Consider the following 11,574-nt stretch of genomic DNA (forward strand, 5'->3'; position numbering starts at 1 on the left):
GTAAATAGGCTGATTTTTTTTTGTTGTTGAAAATAATATTTTTTTTGGTTCCAGAAGGTATTTTGGGGGTACACTACTTGAATCTCTTTAGCTGCTTCTAATATTTTCTTAAGTTGTCACATACCTCTTCAGTGGTTCCTGTTCTGTCCCATAGGCAGGAACACCAGCTATAATGACCTCATCCCTGTAGGGCCAAGGCCCTCTGAGTCATGTTCTTCCAGTATCCCTACAGTCCTGACCTCTGCTCAGGGGCTCTCCAGAGCTGGTCTCCAGGCTCCTGTGTGGTGAGAATGAGGCAGCTACTCACCTGTCTCCACACCAGGCCTTCCCCATACTAATGCCAAGTCCAAGCCTTCACTTCTATACCCTGATGCCACTGGTCCCAGCAGCAATATGGCTAAGAAGAAGCACATGTTTGGAGATGGAAGTAAAAAATCCCCTTAGAACAGTGGTTCTCAAATTTGAGCATGCATTAGAATCATCTCCAGGGCTTGTGAATATGGATGGTTGAACCCCACCCCAGGAGTTTCTGATTCATGAGGTCTGGGGTAGGGCCTGAGAATTACTAACCAGTTCCCAGAGAATGCTGTTGCTGCTGATCCGGGAACCACGCTCTGAGAACCACTGCGTTAGAATACACCAAACCAAGCCCTCCTCCTTCATCTTCTTCAAAATTTTACCTTTTTTTCTCCGGTAAGGAAATTAATCCAATAGCAGGGAGATATCATCTCCTTATTTTATATTGGGTTCTTCAATTTGTTCATGATACGGAGGCCTGTACACAGCTGGTCTCCATCCAGACCCCCTCCTCCACCAAATCTCTCACAGGCCCTTCAAGACCCTGACTCCCAGTCTGAGAAGGGCGCCCAGGTAAGGATGCCTTGAAGCTGGGCTGAAGTGGAATAGAGGTGTCAGGGGAAAGGCGTCCTGAGCCTGTGCAAAGGAGGACCCCTTTCCCCTGGCGGCACCCTTGTTTTACCCTTGTACCCAGAGGGCAGCATCGGAGCTGCCCGGCACTCCCTCCACGACCCCCTGGGGTCAGTGGGGACTCGGGGTGGAAGCGCCTGGAGTGGGGATGAACGTGGGAGGCAGTGAGGGCTCTCTGGCCACCCTCCTGCCCAGTGGGGCTCTGCTCCCGGGCTAGGGCTAGGAACCCCGTCTTCCTGTCTGGAGTCTCCTTGCCCTGCCCCACCTGTGTCCCCAAGCTCTGTGCCCACTCCCTTGCTTCAATCACACTCTCTTTACCCCTTTGATTCGGTCCTCTGTTTTCTCCAAATTTCCCTGCCTGTCCAGGAATCCCCGTATAACACCCACTCCACTCTTCTGTGGTCCCCTAATTTGCGCTGGCCCAGTGGTCTATGAGCTCCATAACACCTTCACATCAAAGGCCAGTCTCTCTCACCATCTCAAACACTTAGTCCGTTTGATGAGTTCTGGGCACCACCCTGTCCTTTTCCCTATCAAATTTCTCCCATTGGCATCCAGATATGCTCCTCTACTACAATCATCTCTTCACCCCACATTCTCATCAAGCTGTCTCACTTCTCAGCTTTCTGTCATAGCCAAACTTCTGGAATGAGTTGTCTGAGCTCCCTCTTGCTGGCTTCTCACACCCATGGGTCTCCATATTTTAATATGGGTTGTTTACTCCAGTTCCCGTCCCTTACTGCCATTTCCTCTGCACCATACGTATCCGCTCTAATACATGACAAACCTATACGTATTCTTGAAAAATACGGTGTTGTACTGCACCTTTTTAATTTATATAAAGTAATTTATGCCATAATTCTCATCCCATTTCATCCATCGTTTTAAAAGATGTACAACGGTGTTACAGGTAAAGTTAGTTAATTTCTGATAGTTCATTCCATCATATGCATGCACCACATTTTATATATGTCTTTTGGACATTTCATAGTGGATATTTAGTATGGGCTTGAGGAGACAGGGGTTCTCTGTGGGATTTCCTAGGAACTTGTTCTTAAGACACATTTAATTTCACTAAGAACAGCCAGATGTTCTCCAGAATAGCTAGACTTAGAGCCATTTACATGTTCACCATCATTCCATGAGGTTTCCTCCATTTTAAAAGCAGGAGGTATCTAACTTAACTTTGCATATAAATAGCCAGTTGTTCCACTACCATTTGTTGAAAAGACTGTACTTTCTCCACTGAATTGCCTTTGCAACTTGGTTAAAAACCAATTCATCATATATGTACGGATCTATTTATGGACTCTCATTTCTGTTCCATTTATCTATAATTATGCTAATACCACACTGTTTTTTTTTTTTAAAGGAAGTGGGAAGGAGAAAGGATTTTTTAAAATTAATTAATTAATTAATTAATTAATTTATTTATTTATTTTTGGCTGCATTGGGTCTTCGTTGCTGCGCGCGGGCTTTCTCTGGTTGCGGTGCGCGGGCTTCTCATTGCGGTGGCTTCTCTTATTGCGGAGCACAGGCTCTAGGCGCGGGGGCTTCAGTAGTTGTGGCACACGCGCTCAGTAGTTGTGGCGCATGGGCTTAGTTGCTCCGAGGCATATGGGATCTTCCCGGCCTAGGGATTGAACCCGTGTCCCCTGCATTGGCAGGTGGATTCTTAACCACTGTGCCATCAGGGAGGTCCCACTCTGTCTTGATTACTGCTTTTTATTAAGTCTTGAAATCAGGTAGTATAAGTCTTCCTATTTTTTCTTTTTCAAAGTTGGTTTTGGCTATTCTAGATCACTTGCGTTTCCACATGAATTTTAGAATCAACTGTTAATTTCTACAAAAATCATACTGGGATTTTGATTGAGATTACATTGACTTTCTAGATCAGTTTGGGGAGAACTGACATCTCAGCAATATTGTGTCTTTCAATCCATAAACATGGTATACCTCTCCATTTAAGTCTCGTTTAATTTCTCTTAACAATGTTTTTAGTTTTCAGTGTATAGAATTTGCACATCGTTCATCAGAGATGTCCCTAAACATTTCCTTTTCTGATGATATTGTAAATGATATTGTCTTTTAGTTTCAACTTCCAATAGTTTGTTGCTAGTATATAGGAATACAACTGGTTTCTGCATTTTATATCTTGTGTCTTATAACCTTGCTAAACTAGTCCTAGTAACATTTTTGTAGCTTCATCAGAATGTTCTAAACAGATGATTTTATCACCTGCAAATAAAGACAATTTTACTTTTTCCTTTTCAATCATTATTTCTTTTATAAATTTTTCTTGCCTTATTGCCTGGGTAGAACCTCTAGTACAACTTTAAATAGAATGAGTGAGTGTGGACATCTTTGCCTTGTTCCTGATTTAGAGGGAAAGATGTGTATAGATACATATATACATATATATGAGCTACTTTATCAGCTTTATTCAAATATAATTCACATACCATTCAATGTATCCACATTAAAAGGGTGCAAGTTAATAGTTTTAGTACATTCACAGATTTGTGCAACCATCTCCAGAATTCATTAATTTCAGTACATTTTCATCACTGTCTCAAAAAATCTTGTACCCATTCCCCCAATCCCTCCAGCTTTGGGCAGCTGTTTTCTAAAGTGACTGCACCAGGGCTTCCCTGGTGGCGCACTGGTTGAGAATCCGCCTGCCAATGCAGGGGACACGGGTTTGAGCCCTGCTCCGGGAAGATCCCACATGCCACGGAGCAACTAAGCCCCTGCGCCACAACTACTGAGCCTGCGCTCTAGAGCCCGCGAGCCACAACTACTGAGCCCACGTGCCACAACTACTGAAGCCCGTGCCCCTAGATCCTGTGCTCCACAACAAGAGAAGCCACCGCAATGAGAAGCCCGCACACCGCAACGAAGAATAGCCCCCGTTCGCCGCAGCTAGAGAAGGACCACGTGCAGCAATGAAGACCCAATGCAGCCAAAAAAAAAAAAAATTATAAAAAAATAAAAAATAAAAAAAATAAAGTGACTGCACCTGGTTACAACCCCACCAGAAGTGTATGAGGTTCCAATTCCTCCATACCCTCACCAACATTTGCTATTTCTCTTTTTAATTATAGCCATCTTATTGGGTATGAAGTGGTATCTTGTTGTGGTTTTTATTTGCATTTCCCTGATAATTAATGATGTTGAGCATTCTGTCAGTTGCTTATTGGCCATTTATATATCTTCTCTGGAGAAATGTCTATTCAGATCCCTTGCCCATTTTTTAACTGGGTTATTTGTCTTTTATTACTGCGTTGCAAGAGTTCTTCATCTACTCTAGATATGTCCCTTATCAGATATATGATTTGCAAATATCTTCTTCCATTCTTTAGGTTTTCTTTTCACCTCCTTGATGCACAAACTTTAAAGCACAAAAGTTTTAAATTTTGATGAGATTCAATTTATCTATTTTTTTCTTTGGTTGCTTGTGCTTTGGTGTCATTCGTAAGAAGGCTTTGCCTGACCCAACCTCACAAAGATTTACTCCTCTATTTTGTTCCAAGAGTTTTATAGTTTTAGCTCTTACATTTAGTTCCATGATCAATTATGAGTTAATGTTTGTGTATAATGTGACAAAGGGGTTCGACTTTGCATGAGGCTATCCAGTTGTCCCAGCATCATTTGTTGAAAAGACTATTCTTTCCTCTAATGAATTGTCTTGGCATCCTTGCTGAAAATCAATTAAGTGGAAATGTGAGCGTTTACTTCTGGATTCTCAATGTATTCCGTTGACCTGCATGTGTATCCTGTAAACCACATTGTCTTGATTACTATAGCTTTGCAGTAATCAAAGCTTCCATTGTAATCAAAGTTCCATTCAGGACACGGTACTGTCTCAGCATTGATGTGTGACAGTATGTAGCAGAAGGGAACAGCACCACAACAACTCCAGTTGACAGTAAAAACATTTAAACCCCTGAGCCAACTTTAAAATGTATGTGATTATAAGAAAAAACTAAAAATACCATGCTACAAACTAAGGAAATATGCAAGCTCATTATGCTGGCACCAGAGAATTTGCTAAAAATGAACTTCAGGAATTTTTCAAAACTAGGCCATCAGACTACTGGATTCCTCTAACATGTGGAAACTGGATCTCAAGAGCCAAAAAAGTATCAGTCTAGAAAAGAACGAACAGAATTATTGTATTTGGGGTATAAAATTAAAGAGATGCTGGCTTGTACAAACAAAAGATATTCCTCTTTTTTTTTTTTTTTAAGATTTAGTTATTTAATTTATTTATTTTTGGCTGCGTTGGGTCTTCGTTGCTGCACACGGGCTTTCTCTAGTTGCGGTGAGCGGGGGCTACTCTTCGTTGTGGTGCGCGGGCTTCTCATTGCGGTGGCTTCTCTTGTTGTGGAGCATGGACTCTAGGCACGCGAGCTTCAGTAGTTGCGGCACGTGGGCTCAGTAGTTGTGGCTCGCAGGCTCTAGAGCGCAGGCTCATTAGTTGTGGCGCACAGGCTTAGTTGCTCCGTGGCATGTGGGATCTTCCTGGACCAGGGCTCGAACCTGTGTCCCCTGCATTGGCAGGCAGATTCTTAACCACTGGACCACCAGGGAAGTCCCAGACATTCCTCTTTAGAATAAAATACATCTTCTGCTTAAGAGACAGACACTTTTGTGACCTTGTCAAGAACCTGAGCTTTGCCCAGCCTCAGCTGCCTTATTTGTAAAATACGGCTTTAAAAAATCTACCTAAGTGCCAAGGTTGTACAGATGAGTACCTGTTCTGTCCTTTTAATTGCAAGACCAAAAATTCTATGAAACTTGGAATGCTAATGCTAAACCAGGGTCTGCAAGAGCATTGCCATCTTCATACAGTACCCAATCTGCAAGGTTCTCCACTTAACATTTTAAAAAACTCTCTAAAACAAGAGATGAATCAACTAAGCATCCCAACTCTGTACCTCACCCCCCACCTACCATCCTAGTTTATCAACCCATTCTCTCTGCTGCCCCTGTGCTAGCTCTCAGGGGAACCGCATTTCCCCCTTTAGAACTCTGGCTTTTTGTTTCCCTTAGCACAGTTATGATGGGTTAGGAGATCCAAAAGGATGTTAGTTTAAATTTTTAAATTACGTGAAGTTTAAATTTTTTAATTACGTGAATAAGGAATTCCCTGGTGGCACAGTGGTTAAGGATCCACCTGCCAATGCAGGGGACACGGGTTCGAGCCCTGGTCTGGGAAGATCCCGCATGCCGCAGAGCAACTACGCCCGTGCGCCACAACTACTGAGCCTGCACTCTAGAGCCCGCGAGCCACAACTACTGAGCCCACGTGCCACAACTACTGAAGCCCGCACTCTTAGAGCCTGTGCTCCACAACAAGAGAAGCCACCACAATGAGAAGCTTGTGCACTGCAACGAAGAGTAGCCCCCCTCGCCACAACTAGAGAAAAGCCCACGCGCAGCACCAAAGACCCGACGCAGCCATAAATAAATAAATAAATAAATAAAGTACATGAGTATATCCAGTACCAATGAACATACCTGGTGCCTGGATTGTGGTTTCTAAATGCCGTTCTCCACTAAAAGGAATCAGGGCTCCTTGCTGATTGCAAGACTGGGCAGAGAAGGGACAAGATTTTTGCTGTGCCAGGAGGAAAGGCAGTGTTTTAAAAAAAAACAAAAAGTCATGTTTAAAGGACATGGGAGCCAGATTAAAGCAGCTCTCTATGGTCAAAACTGGGACAATCTGAGCATTAAAAATAAGTAAGGTTAGAAATGGATTATGTTACTTAATAAAACAAGGGTCTGGGACTTCCCTGGTGGTCCAGTGGTTAAGACTCCGTGCTCCCAATGCAGGGGGCCTGGGTTGGATCCCTGGTTGGGGAACTAAGATCCCACATACCGCAACTAAGCCCTTGCGCCGCAACTAGAGAAGCCCGCGCACCCCAACGAAGACCCACCGCGGCCAAAAATGAAGGGTCCATATTGAAAAAAATACATGACTAAATGAATAAGGAGAAAGGAGGGCTCTTCTTTATAGTCAAATGCCAAATTATAAAAGTGTAGGGAATGTTGGAGTTAGAAAACCACCATTTGGCAATCATTATGATAAAAGTTGGTTTGGCAAGCATCGTGAATGGATACTAAGTCTAGATGGCGAAAATATGAAGAGGAACAGGATATCTGCAAAATCTCAAAATGTCTCCTCACAGATTATTAGCTGCAAAGGGCACAATAGTAACCATGCCTTGCAGAAGCCAGACACCACCTTGACCACTTTTGACTTTGATCAAAGTTACATCACCAGTAAGGAGCAGATGGGCATTGTGGCCCTTGTGATGTGCTTCTCTGAAAAGGACACACGTGACAAGTCATATTGCAGCTTAGAATGCTAACCTGCATCCAGTCGTGAGGAAGCATCAGGAAAAGACAAACTGATGAACATTCTATACTATAACTGGCTTGTATTCCTTTAAAATGTCAATGTTAATGATACAGAAAGGCTGGAAACAACATGATCCTGGACTGGGATCTTGTACTGGAAGGGGGACATGCCATAAAGAGCATTGTTGGGACAATCAACAACTTTGGAATATAGACTTTATTTTATCTATCTATCTATCTATTTATTTATTTAGGCTGTGCCGGGTCTTAGTTGCAGCATGAGGGCTCTTTGTTGTGGCACGGGCTTCTCTCTAGTTGTGGTATGTGGATTTTCTCTCTCTAGTTGTGGCGTGCAGGCTCCAGAGGGCATGGGCTCTGTAGTTCGTGGCATGCGGGCCCTCTCGTTGAGGCGTGGGAGCTCAGTAGTTGTGGCGCACGGGCTGCCCTGTGGCATGTGGGATCTTAGTTCCCCGACCAGGGATTGCACCCGCGTCCCTTGCATTGGAAGGCGGATTCATTACCACTGGACCACCAGGGAAGTCCCTGGAATATGGACTTTAGATGAAAGTATGGTGTCAGTGTTAAATTTCCAGAATTCGATCATCATATCATGGTTAAAATAATATTCTTGTCCTTGGGAAATATGCACTAGAGTATTAAGAAATAAAGAGGCATATTGTTTATAACCGACTCTCAAACGGTTCTGAAAAAAATAAGTTATAGTACATACATAATGATAAAGAAAATTTGTCAAAATGTGAAAATTGATAAATTCAGGTAAAGAGTATATAGACGTTCTTGCAACTTTTCTCTAAGTTTCAAATTATTTCAAAATAAAAAGATTTTTTAAAGGTATATAAAGAGGAGAGATAGCCAGCTTAGGACCTAGGGCGCATAAGAACAGTTCCAAGTGTCCAAATTCTGACTTTACTGTAGTTTGCACCCTTCCATCCACTATCCTAAAAAGACTCTTACCCCAACCTTGCCATATCCAAGGTGCCCCACCCAGCTTTTAGCTTCCCAGCCCTTGGCCTACCACCCTGTGAAGTCACCATTTTCCTTCCCCAGTCATGGGGAGGCTAGCCTCTTTAATACTTTGACCCCTTTAAACAAAAGAAAAAACCCACTCAAACATTGTAATTCACCCAGGTGTTCCCAACGACCTTGTTTTCTGTTTGATGGTAATACGATTTCTCCAGGCCAAGGGCAAGATGGGTGACCAAACCTGTGAATGCCTTCATTCTTCCCGCAAGCAACAGATCCACAGCATACGGTTAATAAAATGGCCCTGATACCCACACGCTATGAATTATGTACACCTGTCAACAGAAGCAGACTAGACCCATGGTTAAGAGCCAGAGGAAGATGGTCTGAATTTGGCTTTGACCCACCACTTAAAAGATGTGTGACTGAGAGCAAGTCAACTAGTACCTGGAGCTCATTAACCATTCACTTAACATTACCCACCTTGTAAGTACCAGACTCCACTTTCGGAAGCAATGATACAAAATCTCTGCTCCCAGAGCTTACATTCTAGCTGAGTGAGACCAGGGGAGGCAGGTGTAGGGGAAGTAAGTAAGTAAGTAAGTAAGTAAGTAAATAAATAAATAAATAAATAAAATATAGTGTATGCCAGATGCTTACACATGCCATGGAGAAAAACAAGGCAGATGTAACAACAGAGGGTGAAAATGTAATTTTAGATCAACAATTCAAGGAAGGCTTCAATAAGTCGGTGACATCTGAACAAAAATCTAAAGGCAATGAGGGAGCGAATCATGTAGATGGGTGAACACCCAGGCCAAAGGGGCAGCAGGTGCAAAGGGCCTAGAGCAGGGACAGGCCTCAGTTGAGGGATGATTACTTTAGTCTTAGGTGGGCTCTTGGAAGGCAAGAAAAGGAATTACGCACAGCAGGAGCTCAGTAAATGTTGATGGGAGAGAAGAAAGAAGAGAGAGACTACCATATTGTATCCAGAGATTTTGAGATTGAATTTTGGGAATGGAGGAAAAGAAGAATCTGTTTCATAAAGCTGGAGAAAAATAGATGATTCACTGATTTTATGTCCTGTCTTTCTAGCCTTCTCTTTTTTTTTAATTTTAATTAATTTATTTATTTAGTTTCGGCTGCGTTGGGTCTTCATTGCTGCGCACAGGCTTTGTCTAGTTGCGGCAAGTGGGGACTACTCTTCGTTGCGGTGCACGGGCTTCTCATTGTGGTGGCTTCTCTTGTTGTGGAGCACGGGATCTAGGTGCGTGCGATTCAGTAGTTGTGGCGCGTGGGCTCAGTAGTTGTGGCGCACGGGCTTAGCTGCTCTGTGGCATGTGGGATCTTCCCGGACCAGGGATCGAACCCTTGTCTCCTGCATTGGCAGGCGGATTCTTAACCACTGCACCACCAGGGAAGTCCTCTAGCCTTCTCTTAAACATACTTCAGAGATGGAGATGATTCAAGGAATTTGAAGATTTTCATTTTTGTTTTGCTTTCTGGCTTTGCTTTGAGCTGAAAAATAAGGACTTTTTTAGTTTGCTTTTACTATGTTTAAGACATTTTTCAGATAAATAGAACTCTTTAAGATTAGGGCTTGGAGCTCAAATTATTAGTACTCTTAAAACAAATTTATTATTTGGAAGAAATTAGAGACCATTTATTGCAAGAATAACAAGTTTATAGGGAAATTATTAGTAATTTATGAATAGAAAATCTTTTTTCCCCCAAATGGTCAAGAGAATTGGGTTTGAGATTTGGATGTTCTTTTGCTATGGTTTGTACGGTCTGTATTTGCTTCTTCAAATAACTTTGGATGACTTTTACATGACCACGTTATTGTTTTCATAAATGGTATTTTTAGGAATTGGAAATAACAGAAAGTTCTGGTAGACTTGCCACTTGTCCTAAATAACTTGTGTAGCTAAATGCCTCTTTCCCAAAAAGTGACTGAGAAGCAACATCAGGCCAGGATTTTAAGTGTTAAATGGATGTTTTTATGTGAGACAGTAGCAATAACAGAAGACATAACAGTGGTTGGTTCCGTTGCTGGGCTTTTTTTTTTTCCAACTTGGTTTCTGTTGTTTAAATTACAGAGGGAACATTCTTACTTTTTTGGTGTGTGTGAAGATTTTTCAAGAGTGATAAGTGGACAAGGTTCTCGTCTCAAGATACAACCAGTGCCCATTTTGTTTTCAGTGTCATTAAAGTATAATTAACTTTATTTAAAAAATTAATTAATTAATTTATTTGGCTGCACCAGGTCTCAGTTGCGGCAGGCGGGCTCCGTAGTTGCGGCTCACCAGCTCTGTAGTTGTGGCAATGTGGGCTCCTTAGTTGTGGCATGTGAACTCTTAGTTGCAGCACGCATGTGGGATCTAGTTCCCAGGCCTGGGACCGAACCTGGGCCCCCTGCATTGGGAGCACGGAGTCTTATCCACTGCACCACCAGGGAAGTCCCAAAGTACAATTAATTTTAGAGTAACTCTGCTTTTGGTCTTTCCCCTCCCACTCAAGATTTTTGGGAAAATTTTTTCCTATTTTTAGCCTCTCTTATACCTTTACTTTTTTGCAAATTTGCATTCTCCAATATTTTGTTGAAAGATAACAAACTTCACAATATACCAAAATAATACAGCTGAAAATTTAACTTTATTATTTTTCTATTTAAAAGTAATAGAGGGGGGCTTCCCTGGTGGCGCAGTGGTTAAGAGTCCGCCTGCCAATGCAGGGGACACAGGTTCGAGCCCTGGTCCGGGAATATCCCACATGCCGTGGAGCAACTAAGCCAGTGCGCCACAATTACTGAGCCTGTGATCTAGAGCCCACGAGCCACAACTACTGAGTCCGTGTGCCACAACTACTGAAGCCCGCGCGCCTAGAGCCCATGCTCCACAACAAGAGAAGCCACCACAATGAGGAGCCCAAGCACCGCGACAAAGAGGGGCCCCCGCTCCCTGCAACTAGAGAAAGCCCATGCACAGCAATGAAGACCCAATGCAGCCAAAAATAAATAAATTTATTAAAAAAAAAGCAACAGATACTTCTTATATCATAAAAGGGGAGCACAAAAGGTGTAAAGAAGTTAATTTTCAAATTGCCTATAATCCCATCCCAGAGAAAACTATTAACATTTTGGCATATTTCATCTCATCAGTCTTTTCCTATGTATTTTTGAATGCAGCTCAGATATTACCATATATAAAGTCTTATATCCAGCTTTTTCAACATTATATTAAAATTAGTTTTCTCTTATCTATAAAAATCCTCTTTGTAAACATAATTTTAATGGCA

Source organism: Eschrichtius robustus, chromosome 13, assembly GCF_028021215.1.
Source record: "Eschrichtius robustus isolate mEscRob2 chromosome 13, mEscRob2.pri, whole genome shotgun sequence".
Classification (NCBI taxonomy): domain Eukaryota; kingdom Metazoa; phylum Chordata; class Mammalia; order Artiodactyla; family Eschrichtiidae; genus Eschrichtius; species Eschrichtius robustus.